The sequence below is a fragment of the Oncorhynchus mykiss genome, chromosome 14 (genome assembly GCF_057628025.1).
Source record: "Oncorhynchus mykiss isolate SJ-2025 chromosome 14, ASM5762802v1, whole genome shotgun sequence".
Classification (NCBI taxonomy): domain Eukaryota; kingdom Metazoa; phylum Chordata; class Actinopteri; order Salmoniformes; family Salmonidae; genus Oncorhynchus; species Oncorhynchus mykiss.
This window is the reverse complement of record NC_143035.1, coordinates 6184104-6197928: the sequence shown is the minus strand read 5'-3', so window position 1 is coordinate 6197928 and position 13825 is coordinate 6184104.

Genomic DNA, 13825 nt, shown 5'->3' with positions numbered 1-13825 from the left:
CCCCCCCCCCAATCTATGATTGGATCAAGGAGGGAGAATGGCACTGCTTGACGTGTCACCATTCACTTCAGTTAGTTAGTGATCACTGTTGAACTCAGTTCACTTTTTCACTTTTGCATTGTGCTTCTGTTTTCTCCGTTGTATAGGACTTGCTCTGACTGCGCTCCCTGTCAAGGTGCACACTGAAGCTGCTTTCTGTGTACAAGTGTAGAGCATCCTTTAACCTTAACGCGTGTCAAACTCATTCTGACTGCTGGTTTTTGCTCTTCCCTTGTAATTGATTAAATTAAGGTCCCTAAAATGGTAAGGATCTCTCCTCACCTGGTTGTCTAGGTCTTAATGGAAAGGGAAAAACCAGCAAAAACTAGGCCCTTCGTGGAATGATTGACGCCCCTGTTCTATACAGTACATACACATCCCATCCAAAGACCACTGTCATGACTTGGCTCTTTGCCTTTTCCAACAGCCTTTATAACCATAACAGTAATTTGTCTGTCAAAAAGGATTTTGGCTTGCAACAGTGCATCTTATTTCAGACCGGTCATTTCCATTCCTTAGAAACTTGGCAGTATTACCCTCAGAGTCATTAAGAAAATGTTTTTGAAAATGATCCACTACTTTTTTTTTTGGCCACCCATTTTTCCGCTGCTTTTCCCCTAAGACCGAGTGTAATTACAGCAGATTCCACCTCCACTAACAATCACCCCATTCACTCATCTCTCTCTCCTGCCTCCGTATCTCCATCTTGTATAGGCCTCACCCTCCTCCCTGCTGATAGTGATAGACAATCCTGTTCATCAAACGATCTGTAGCCAGCTGAGTACATGCTATATTGATGTGTCACTGTATTGTACATACACAGGACCAACTGCTTGTTTACCATTCACGGAATACCAGCAAAAACACTTGCACAACATTCAAAGAATGTTCATCAACAGAGAATAAAATGAAGGCAGCTGTTTTTAAAATTATACAAACTGTTAAACTGAATGGTAAACAAGGCTTTTTTCAGTTTTCTTCTTAAGCCGTCTTCGTGGTTTGTCTTTGGACTAGTTTTCTGTTTATAACACCCTTTGGCTTGTTTTCTTTAGTCCTACCTATCTATTTTCCTACTTCTGGTTGAAAATAAATTCTATATCTGTTTCAATCGGTCTTCTCTGATTCTTTGCAGCGGAACTTGAATAATATGGTTGTCAATACATGCTACATGTGTTCCCTGTGTCCTGCCTCCTTTTCACAGTATTTGGAGTATGTTTAATGTTATCACAAACATGTTTGTGTTTAAATAAATACAAAATCTAGCCTTGCGAAGCTGAGGTTCATTGGAAGTAATCAGTGAGATTTGGTCAGTTATCCAAATCTGTTTATCTACCTGTATTTTATTAGTTATTTATTACTTTACAGGTATAAGACAGACTCCGTGGCATACGGTTATTGCAGCCTGATGTCCCAGCATGGATTGAAGACCATTAAGTAGGTAAGTATTATCATTTTTATGACCACAAGGTGGCACTATAAGATCTAAAACACCGTTGTGCGTAGCAAGTAACAAAGTGTCCTGTGTTTTTTGATCACTGTCTGACACCTGTGGAACATTTACATGTTATAGGGGTGTTCATTGAACAAATACACTGTACAAAACATTAGGAACACCTGCTCGTTCCATGACCTCAACCAGGGGTTGTCACTCATTTGACGGAGGGCTAGGTTTGTGCAGTTTTTTTCCTTTCAATTAAGACCTAGGCAACCAGGGGAGGGGAGATCCTTACTAATTAGTGAGTTAATTCATCAATTGAGTACAAGGGAGGAGCGAAAACTCAGCCCTCCGTGGATTGAGTTTGACACGTGACCTAGACTGACCAGTTGAATCCAGGTGAAAGCTATGATCCCTTATTGATGTCACCTGTTAAATCCACTTCCAGACAGTGTAGATAAAGGGGAGGAGACATGTTTAAGAAGGATTTTTAAGCCTTGAGACATGGATTGTGTATGTGTGCTGTTCTTAGGGTGAATGGGCAAGACAAAAAAAATGTAAGTGCCTTTGAATGGGGTATGAGAATAGGTGCCAGGCACACCGGCTTGAGTGTGTCAAGAACTGCGACACTGCTGATTTTTTTTCACGCTCAACAGTTCCTCGTGTGGATCAAGAATGGTCCACCACCCAAATGACATCCAGCTAACTTGACACAACTGAGAAGCATTGGCGTCAGCATGTGCCAGCGTCCCTATGGAACGCTTTCGACACCTTGTAGAGTCCATGCCCTGGCAAATTGAGGCTGTTCTGAGGGCATAAGGGTGTGCAACTTAATATTAGAAAGGTGTTCCTAATTTTTTGTACACTCAGTGTATAATATTTGTAGTGCACTAAAATCAAACCGTCTGAGGGTGTTGAGCATATTACTTAGTCACAGTGTGGCTGCTGGGCGAAAAAGGGACATTTATGGCTGAGGTAGGGCAGGTGTGTGCTTATTAAATTAGACTTGGTTAGGGTCAAACGACCGCAGACACCTTAGAATCAAAAACAGACTGAGTAGAGCTCGCCTCCCATCCAGAACAAACCCTGAAGAGGTGGTTATTGATGTGGTGATTATTGATGAGGTGCTTAAAAACCTCTTAAGGATCTGACCCTTTTTCAGGATCTGAAGCAAGGATGTGCATATTCTTGATACCATTTGAAAGGAAACACTGAAGTTTGTGGAAATGTGAAATTAATGTAGGAGAAAATAACACATTAGATCTGGTAAAAGATCATACAAATACACTGCTCAAAAAAATAAAGGGAACACTAAAATAATAGATCCTAGATCTGAATGAATGAAATATTCTTATTAAATACTTTTTTCTTTACATAGTTGAATGTGCTGACAACAGAATCACACAAAAATTATCAATGGAAATCAAATTTATCAACCCATGGAGGTCTGGATTTGGAGTCACACTCAAAATTAAAGTGGAAAACCACACTACAGACCAGATTCAACTTTGATATAATGTCCTTAAAACAAGTCAAAATGAGGCTCAATAGTGTGTGTGGCCTCCACGTGCCTGTATGACCTCCCTACAACGCCTGGGCATGCTCCTGATGAGGTGACGGATGGTCTCCTGAGGGATCTCCTCCCAGACCTGGACTAAAGCATCCCCCAACTCCTGGACAGTCTGTGGTGCAACGTGGCGTTGGTGAATGGAGCGAGACATGATGTCCCAGATGTGCTCAATTGGATTCAGGTCTGGGGAACGGGCTGGCCAGTCCATAGCATCAATGCCTTCCTCTTGCAGGAACTGCTGACACACTCCAGCCACATGAGGTCTAGCATTGTCTTGCATTAGGAGGAACCCAGGGCCAACCGCACCAGCATATGGTCTCACAAGGGGTCTGAAGATCTCATCTCGGTACCTAATGGCAGTCAGGCTACCTCTGGTGAGCACATGGAGGGCTGTGCAGTCCCCCTAAGAAATGCCACCCCACACCATGACTGACCCACCGCCAAACCGGTCATGCTGGAGGATGTTGCAGGCAGCAGAACATTCTCCATGCCGTCTCCAGACTGTCTGTCACGTGCTCAGTGTGAACCTGCTTACATCTGTGAAGAGCACAGGGCGCCAGTGGCGAATTTGCCAATCTTGGTGTTCTCTGGCAAATGCCGAACGTCCTGCACGGTGTTGGGCTGTAAGCACAAACCCCACCTGTGGACGTCGGGCCCTCATACCACCCTCATGGAGTCTGTTTCTGACCGTTTGAGCAGACACATGCACATTTGTGGCCTGCTGGAGGTCATTTTGCAGGGCTCTGGCAGTGCCCCTCCTGCTCCTCCGTGCACAAAGGCGGAGGTAGCAGTCCTGCTGCTGGGTTGTTGCCCTCCTATGGCCTCCTCCACGTCTCCTGATGTACTGGCCTGTCTCCTGGTAGCGCCTCCATGCTCTGGACACTATGCTGAGAGACACAGCAAACCTTCTTGCCACAGCTCGCATTGATGTGCCATCCTGGATGAGCTGCACTACCTGAGCCACTTGTGTGGGTTGTAGACTCCGTCTCATGCTACCACTAGAGTGAAAGCACCGCCAGCATTCAAAAGTGACCAAAACATCAGCCAGGAAGCATAGGAACTGAGAAGTGGTCTGTGGTCACCACCTGCAGAACCACTCCTTTATTGGGTGTGTCTTGCTAATTGCCTATAATTTCCACCTGTTGTCTATTCCAACAGGTGGAAATAGCTACTATAAATTGGCCAGTGCAGTTAGATTAACAAGAATGTAAGCTTTCTGCCCATATAAGATATGTCTATGTCCTGGGAAATGTTTTGGTTACTTACAACCTCATGCTAATCACATTAGCCTACTTTAGCTCAACCGTCCCACGGGGGACACACCGATCCCGTAGAGGAGTAACTGTCCAGTGAAAATCGAACTTTGAAATGCTTATCTGTTGACTCATACCCAAATAATGTTGTTGACCCGTCCTATACTGGCTGAGCTAGCCAATCCGCTGTTTATTTGTCATTAATATTTTTATTGACTGGTATACGCCCACACCATTCTGTTGTTGGGGTATGCCCACATTTAAGATGATATAAGATGTCGCTGCAGTGGATAGCAGCCGTCTTAGGGGCTCCTGACCAATTCTGCTATTTTGTGTTGTTTTGTGCTATCTTAACTTTTTTGGTACATAATGTCTCTGCCATCATTTCCTATGACCAAAAACCGCTTCTGGACATATGAACAGCGACCACTAAATTAGATTTGGATGAAAATGTCTACTTCAATGAGTCGGCAGCTCTGGACATTCTGCTTACTCCGGACCAGGCCCTGATCCCGAGACACGAAAGAGGAAGCTGCTGCGAAAGAGATACATGAGAGGTGGCATCCTGATGAAACTACACTGGCAAGCAAATAGGGTGTCATTTCCCTCCGTTCTCTTGGCGAAGGTGCAGTCATTGGATAACAAACTGGATGAGCTCCATTCAAGACTATTTTATCAACTGGACCTGTTTCTCAGAGTCGTGGCTGAACAAGGACATGTCTAATAAACATCTCACAGATTTTTTCTATGCATCGTCAAGACCGGACTGCAGACTCGGGTAAGAAGATGGGAAGAGGTGTGTACCACTGGGCACAGATGTCAATTCAACGTTTATTCCATGTTGGTTCAATGTAATTTCACCCCAGAGGTGTGTCTCTTTGTTAACAACATCTGGTGCGAGATCCCAAGTTTTTGCTCACCCGAGTTAGAATACCTCATGATAAGCTGCAGACCATACTATTTACCAAGAGAGTTTTCATCTATATTTTTCATAGCTGTCTTATTTACCACCACAAACCGATGCTGGCAGTAAGAACGCACTCAACGAGTTGTATAGGGCATAAAAAATATAACAAATTAAATGCTCATTCAGAGGCATTGTTTTTTGTGGCCTTTGATTTTAATGCAGGGAATCTGAAATATTTTTTACCCCTTTTTTTTTAAACCAACATGTCACCTGTGCAACCAGAGGCGATAACTCTAGATTAGGATTTCCCAAACTCAATCCTGGTGCCCTCCCGGTGAATGTTAGTGCTAGGGCAAAAAACTAAACTTGTACCCAGGGGGGCCCCAGGACTGAGTTTGGGGAAACCCTGATCTGGATCACCTTTACTCCACACACAGAAACAGATATCAGGCTCACAAATCGGAGCATAACTCTATCGTCCTGCTTCCTGCTTAGATGCAAAAACTCAAACAGGAATTCCTAGTGATGTGCTCAATACGGGAGTGGTCCGATGAAGCAGGTGCTAAGCTACAGGACTGTTTCGTGAGCACAGACTGAAATATGTTCCGGGATTCATCCGATAACATTGAGGACATCAGTCACTGGCATTAATAAACAGAACAAAAATGTAAACGTAACATCCAGTTTCAAAAACTCTTACAGTTCATATAAGGAAATCAGTCAATTGAAATGAATTTATTAGGCCCTAATCTACAGTTTTCACATGACTGGGACTACACATATGCTTCTGTTGGTCCAAGATCCCTTTTAAAAAAAGTATCGACGAGGATTAGAAAACCAGTCAGAATCTGGTGTGACCATTATTTGCCTCATGCAGCGCGTTCTCGTAGAGTTGATCAGGCTGTTGATTGTGTCCAGTGTAATGTTGTGCCCCTCTTCAATGGCTGTGCAGAGTTTCTGGATATTGGTGGGAACTGGAACACGCTGTCGTAAACTTCCATCCAGAGCATGCCAAACATGCTCAATGGGTGAGATGTCTGGTGAGTATGCAGGCCATGGAAGAACTGGGACATTTTCAGCTTCCAGGAATTGTGAACAGAACCTTGTGACATGGGGCCGTGCATTATCATGCTGAGACATGAGATGATGATGGCGGATGAATGGCATGACAATGGGCCTCATGATCTCGTCACGGTGTCTCTGTGCATTCAAATTGCCATTGATAAAATGCAACTGTGTTTGTTGTTCATAGCTTATGCCTGCCCATACCATAACCCCACTGTCACCATGGAGCACTCTGTTCACATTGTTGACATCAGCAAACCGCTCATCCACACGATGCCATACATGTGGCTGGTCGGCTTATGGTAGAGAAATTAACATTCAATTCTCTGGCAACAGCTCTGGTGTACATTCCTGCGGTCAGCCTGCCAATTGCACACTCCCTCAAAACTTGCACATTTTAGTCGACTTTTATTGTCCCCAGCACAAGTTGCACCTGTGTAATGATCATGCTGTTAAATCAGCTTCTTGATATGCACACCTGTCAGGTGGATGGATTATCTTGGCAAAGGATAAATGCTCACTAAAAGGGATGTAAACAAATTTGTCCACAAAATTTGAAAGAAATAAGCTTTTTATGCATATAAAATGGGGTTGTTTTATGGGGATGTTTTATTTTAGCTCATGAAACATGGGACCAACACTTTACATTTTGTGTTTATATTTTGGTTCAGTGTAAGTGCATCGGTGACGTCATCCCCACAGTGATCATACGTTCATACCCCAACCAGGAGCCATGGATAACAGACAGCATCCGCACTGAGCTAAAGGCTAGAGCTGCCGATTTCAAGGAGTGGGACACTAATCCAGACCCTTATAAGAAATTCCGCTACGACCTCAGACGAGCCATCAGAGTCAAATTGTCAAATCCTACTACGCCGGCTCTAACACTCGACGGATGTGGCAGGGCTTGCAAACTATCGTGGATTACAAAGGGGAACGCAGCAGGACGGCTGCGTGATCTCCGTAGCCAATGTGAGGAAAACCTTTAAACAGGTTAACATTGGCAAGGCCTCAGGGCCAGACGGAATAACGGGACATGTACTCAGAGCAGACATTTCAGTCTAACCCTGACCCGGTCTGTAAAAACCAACTTATTTCAAGCAGACGACCATAGTCCCCGTTCCCAAGAACGCCAAGGTAACCTGCCTAAATGACTATCGCCACGTAGTACTCACATCTATAGCCATGAAATGCTTTGAAAGGCTGGTCATGCCTAACATCAACACCATCATCCCAGACACCCTGGACCCACTCCAGTTTGCATACCACCCCAACAGATCCACAGATGGCACAATCTCTATTGCACTCCACACTGCCCTTTCCCACCTGGACAAAAGGAATACCCATGTAAGAATGCTGTTCAATGACTACAGCTCAGCATTCAACACCATAGCTCTTCACCAAGCTCAGTATCCTGTGACTGAACACCTCCCTCTGCAACTGGATCCTTGACTTCCTGACAGGCCATCCCCCAGGCAGTGAGGGTAGGCAACAACACACCGGCCACGCAGACCATCAACACGGGGGCCCCTCTAGGGTGTGCTCCACAACATCAATGGCACTGTAGTGGAGCGGTTTGAGAGCTTCAAGTTCCTCGGTGTCCACATCACTAAGGAATTAACATGGTCCACTCACACCCACGCAGTCGTGAAGAGGGCACGGCAGCGCCTCTTCCCCCTCAGGCGGCTGAAAAGATTTGGTATGAGCCCTCAGATCCTCAACGTTATACAGCTGCACCGTTGAGAGCATCTTGACTGGCTGCGTCACCGCTTGATACGACAACTGCAAGGCACCTGACCGCAGGGCGCTATAGAAGGTGGTTAGTATGTCTCAGTACATCACTGGGGCCGAGCTCCCTGCCATCCAGGGCCTCTATACCAGGTGGTATACGCACACAACATACACACATGCATACTGACACCACCCACACCATTTCACACTCATCACAAACGCTGCTGCTGGTTTCTATTATCTATCCTGTTGCCTAGTCATTTTACTCTTACCTATAAGTACATAGCTAATTTCCTCTTGTCACTGCACTTCGACTCGGTACTGGTACTCCCTGTATATAGGCATGTTATTGTTACTCATTATTCGCTGTGTATTTATTCCTCCTGTCACAATGTTCTTCCTTAACTCTATATTGTTGGAAAAGGACCCATGATTAAGCGTTTTACTGTTAGTCTACATCTGTCTATGAAGCATGTGACAAAATAAAATGATTTGATTGATTTCAAACACAGAAAATCTATTTTTAACATAATGAATAAAAAACTATTTTAAGGAAAACTACAGTATTTCACTCATATTGTAATTCATCACATACGATATTTAATAGAAATCTGGAAACACTGGATACCTACTTTAAAAAGGCATTTCGAGCAACACACACTCAAACTATGGCCCCCGGGATTTTAAGTTTTGAAACACACTGCTCTTTTAGCCAAAGAGCCCATCTACATGGCACCTTAAGAAGGTGTTAAAACATAGTGGAAATTAGGGGGGAAATGCATTTGGTAACATCACAGGTACAATATATAGTTTTTTACTCAATACCGCACATCTGGTAAAAATGGTAACTCTTCTCAAGTTGGATCACACTGAATCATTCTTATATTTGAGCAGTTCATTGGGCTCTGGTGTATTTATTAAGCTCCAGCTTACATAGCTGTGAGGTTATTCTCACTTTGAGTTTAGCAGCAAGACTTTATCAATTATTCTGCTCAAATTACCTGTGAAATAACCTTTTAATTTGTATTAGACTGCTCTCGTTCTCATGTTTTCTGATTCAATGGAGTTAATGTGTTGAAAATGAGGCTGTTGAGAGGATTAAGTCAGAATATCAAAAAAGCATTTAAAAAAAAAAATTTTTTTTAGATCAGGAACCTTTGTTCTTTAATGTGAAATTTGATTGTGTGTGTGTGTCTGTGTGTCTGGCTGCCTGTGTGTGTGTCTGGCTGCCTGTGTGTGTTTGTATCTGGTGTATGTGATCCTCCCCGGGTTAACTCCAGTGCTGGCGGTCTGTCGGTGTTGTGTTGACGTGGCAGTCCAGAAGCCTGTAAAGCGCTTGCAGATGTCGCTTCTCTACTCCTCCTCATCCTCCTCCCTTTTTCCCCTCTTTACAAAATAAACTCTACATGACCGAGAAGTTCACATAGGGATCAGTAAACATGCCTGCCTCGTGCACTGTTTTTTTGTGCCATTTCACTGTGTGTGCGTACGTGTGCATGCGCATTTGTTCTTGCTTGCATGCGTGTGTTCTTGGCTGCATGTGAGTGTGTTCTTTCTTGTGTGTGTGTTTCTTGTGTGTGTGTTCTTTCTTGCATGTGTGTGCTTGTATATGTTTGTGTCTCTACACAGGGGAGAGGAGAGGAAGCCTGGCTAAGTGCCCGTGTGTATGGAATTATAGTTCCCAACTTCCCATGTAGTAATGTGGAATTCACAGAAGAAGTAAGAGCCCATTGTTGATATGATCAATGGTAGATTTCTTAGCAGGTATTCTGACCTCAAAAGTTAGCATGACTGCTGTGTAATGTTTCGACTTGCTGTCGCCAAATTATAACTTTACAATGACCTTTGCACGTGTTAAGAGGTATGTGGAAAGAGTGACACCTGAAATTTTGTAGGCCTGTGTGATGTTTGTCAACTCCTGTTATACCATTTATTACAGAGAAAGGTGAGAAGCATGAGTTATGACCAACAACGTATATAATCCCTGCATAGCTGACACTATGTCTTGGCCAATAAGAGCCTTGAAGCCACTAGGCCGCCATTATCATACACCTCCTTTGGGGCTTTGAGTAACGGAAGTGAATCAGAGATAAAACGATATCCCTATATTAGAATAGCCAACTTGTCAACAATGCCACGATGTGAGGCATATGCAGCCAGCACCAATTCAAGGGATGCAGGAAGACATTTCATATGTAAGCAATGGAAATGACTTGTCTAGAAAATGTACTTTTTGGTACGGACTGCGGACTGCTTCTGGCAGCTTGTGGTACTGTGTAACCAAAGCAACGCATGTAAGCAAATGCCTGTATGCTAGCTAGCTAGCTTACTTAAGCAGTACTTAAGCAATAAGGCACAATAAGGTCAACATTCACAAGGCAGCAGGGTCAGACAGATCCTCAACATGGAGGCCCCTCAGGTGTGCGTGCTCAGTCCTCTCCTGCACGGCCAGGCACGACTCCAACACCATCATTAAGTTTGTTGATGACACAACAGTGGAAGGCCTGATCACCGACAACGATGAGACAGCCTATAGGGAGGAGGTCTGAGACCTGGCCGTGTGGTGCCAGGACAACAACCTCTCCCTGAACGTGATCAAGACAAAGGAGATTATTGTGGACTACAGGAAAAGGAGGACCAAGCACGCCCCCATTCTCATCGACCGGGCTGTAGTGGAGCAGGTTGAGAGCTTCAAGTTCCTTGGCGTCCACATCACCAACAAACTGTCATGGTCCAAGCACAACAAGACAGTCGTGAAGAGGGCACGACAAAACCTATTCCCCCTCAGAAGACTGAAAAGATGTGTCATGGGTCCTCAGATCCTCAGAAGGTTTTACAGCTGCACAATCGAGAGCATCCTGACGGGTTGCATCACTGCCTGGTATGGCAACTGACGGTAGTGCGTGCGGCCCAGTACATCACCGGGGCCAAGCTTCCTGCCATCCAGGACCTCTATACCAGGCGGTGTCAGAGGAAGGCCCTACAAATTGTCAAAGACTCCAGCCGCTCTAGTCATAGACTGTTCTCTCTGCGGGACCGAAGCGTCAAGTCTATGTCCCAGCGGCTCCTAAATAGCTTCTACCCCCCAAGCCATAAGACTCCTAAACAGCTAATGAAATGGCTACCCAGAGTACCTAGATGTTCATTACCTCGACAATTACCTCGCACATTGACTCTGTACCGGTACCCCTGCTATTGTTATTCACTGCTGCTCTTTAATCATTTGTTATTCTTTATCTCTCACTTTTTTTTAGGTATCTTCTTAAAACTGCATTGTTGGTTAAGGGCTTGTAAGTAAGCATTTCACTGTAAGGTCTACTACACCTGTTGTATTCGGCGCATGTGACAAATAATATTTGATTTGTTTTGATTTTATTTGATACAACCCTTAGCTTGGTTTTTTGGCCATATACCACAACCCCCCGAGTTGCCTTATTGCTATTTTAAACTGCTTACTAAAATGTTTAGAAAGATAAAAAATAATGTTTTGTCATACCTGTGCTATTGCAGTCTGATATACTACAGCTGTCAGCCAATCACCTTTCAGGGCTCGAACCACCCAGTTTATTCAACTGGGTTTGAACCCTGAATGCTGATTGACTGGTTACATGTGTTTGTGTATGCCTGTGCGCGTGGGTGTGAACACAAATGTGCACATATTTTTGTGAGTGTGTGTGCCGTGCACAAGACACATAATCCAACCTCCATATTTCCACATGAAACACATAAAATGAAGTAGATCCGTGATAAAATCACACATGCACGCACACACACATACCAGGGTTTCCTGTAGCCGGTAATTGCCAGCTTTTGGCAAATAAATAAATCATTTAAAGCTGATAAATAAAATTGCTGCTGGCCAAGTTGACCGGTGAGAAAAAACAATCCCATTTCAAAATAACGTTTTTCATTCATTGTTGGAAATATCAGTGGATGTAAATACATTTGACGGTCTATAAGTTCATTTACATTATGCATTTTGAAAACATATACTCATTTGTTTGAAACTTGAACATTTTTACTTCATGTTATGAAGCATCTTACTTTTCTTCAAAGTATCCGCTGCAAAACACAACGATAGAAACACGAAGGCAATTATGTTATGAAGACTTCCTCATATGCCATTGAAATCAGCAATTCTCTCCTGTTCTATTGGATTTCATATCAACTTCCTGTCGTTGTCCAGAAGCCAAAGGCACAATCCTAGTCGTGTTAGCAAACCATCCTAGTTGTTGCGTCTTTAGATTCCCCGTACAGAACCGCTCGCATCAGGTCCACTGTTTAGTTTTCCTTCGAATTGCATTTTGGCAATGTTTGAAAATTATGTTTTATAGGCTGCTTCATTACAGAAGTTGCATGTTCTGTTAAGATGAATTACCATAATTCAATTGTCAGTCTGAGCACCATGGGTGGATGCCCTAATGAGTTATGCACATAGGTCCGGTAAATTTCTCAAATGGCCAGTAATTGAAAGTATTTCCGGTCAGACACACATACACACACACACAGCAGTGTGTCTGTATCTATATGTTTTCTGTTAAGGTAATGGAGCAGGTCTCAGAGGGCATGCTTCTCTATTTATCAGAGGAACTAATGAGTGTCAGGTTGATCTAAAGGTCTGTGTATTAAATGATAAGTCATCATCAGCCTCAGCCACACTGCTCACCTCACACTGTACCAGCCTAATCCTCTACCTACAGCCACACACACATTCACATACGCAAACATGCACATTTATGTGCATGCACGCACACACGTACACACAAACGCATGCACGCAGCCAGACATACGCACGCACCCAGGCATGGACGCACAGGGATTACTCTGTCAACTGGGAGGGGAGAATAATCGCTCTTCACAGAAAACGTAAAATTAGAAATGAAGTGCTGGGCTTAGCTGTCTAGATTTCCCCTGAACTACAAGAGGAGAGGGGAGTAGGAGCGGAGCGTTGCATCTGGAGGAGTAACCTAACGCTACCGAGACGGCTGGGTTCACAGCCCTCGTCTCTCCTCAGGGAGCTGTCGCTGTCGCCTCGCTGCGCCTCACCATGACAGCCAAGTGATCGTCCCCTCTCTCTTCTATCTAGGCGATGGCCGTGCTAATTGTAGTTGGGTCTGGGAGCGGACGGCCGGGCGGCGTGTCCGAGGGTCACAGGGCGGGCTGATGACAGGTCCTACATTCCTCACACACTAATGAGTGTGAGGGTGGATGAATAGAGCCAAAATGGAGAGAGAGAGAGACACACAAAGACCGAGAGGTCAGGGGAAATGGTAGAGAGAGACTGGAAGATTCAGAAGAGAAAGCCCTTTGGCCACATGTTAAGCTGTTGGTTTCTCTCTCACACACACACAACACAACATACTTTACCTCCTGGGCCCTGCTCCCAATCTTCCCACCAGAGACTATTTTTGACTCCACCATATGGCCATATGACTGGGAGAGAGAGAGGTTAAACTGTGGCCACTCTCTCTGGCCTAGGTTGTTGTTCTGGGAGCTAGCTATGTGGTAAGTATAGGAGCGAGCGGGTTAGGCTACGCTCCACTCACTTCAGTTCAATAGGCTGTTGGCTGGGGTGAGCCTTTGTTTACGCCTGTTTAGTCTGTAGTATTTATAAAGGTATGGAGCAGTCTAAGGCAGATGTATTACACTGCAGCCATGGAGATGATTGCTGTAGTAATTGGTTGGGGTTCTGCTTTTGCTTAAACCATGGTTTAAACCATTGGTCTAAAATGGCTAGCTGCTAGCTTTTTTTTTCTCCATAGGCCAACCTGGCACAATAAGCTACAATGTTGAAGACGGTCAGCTGAGCAGATAATTATATCCAG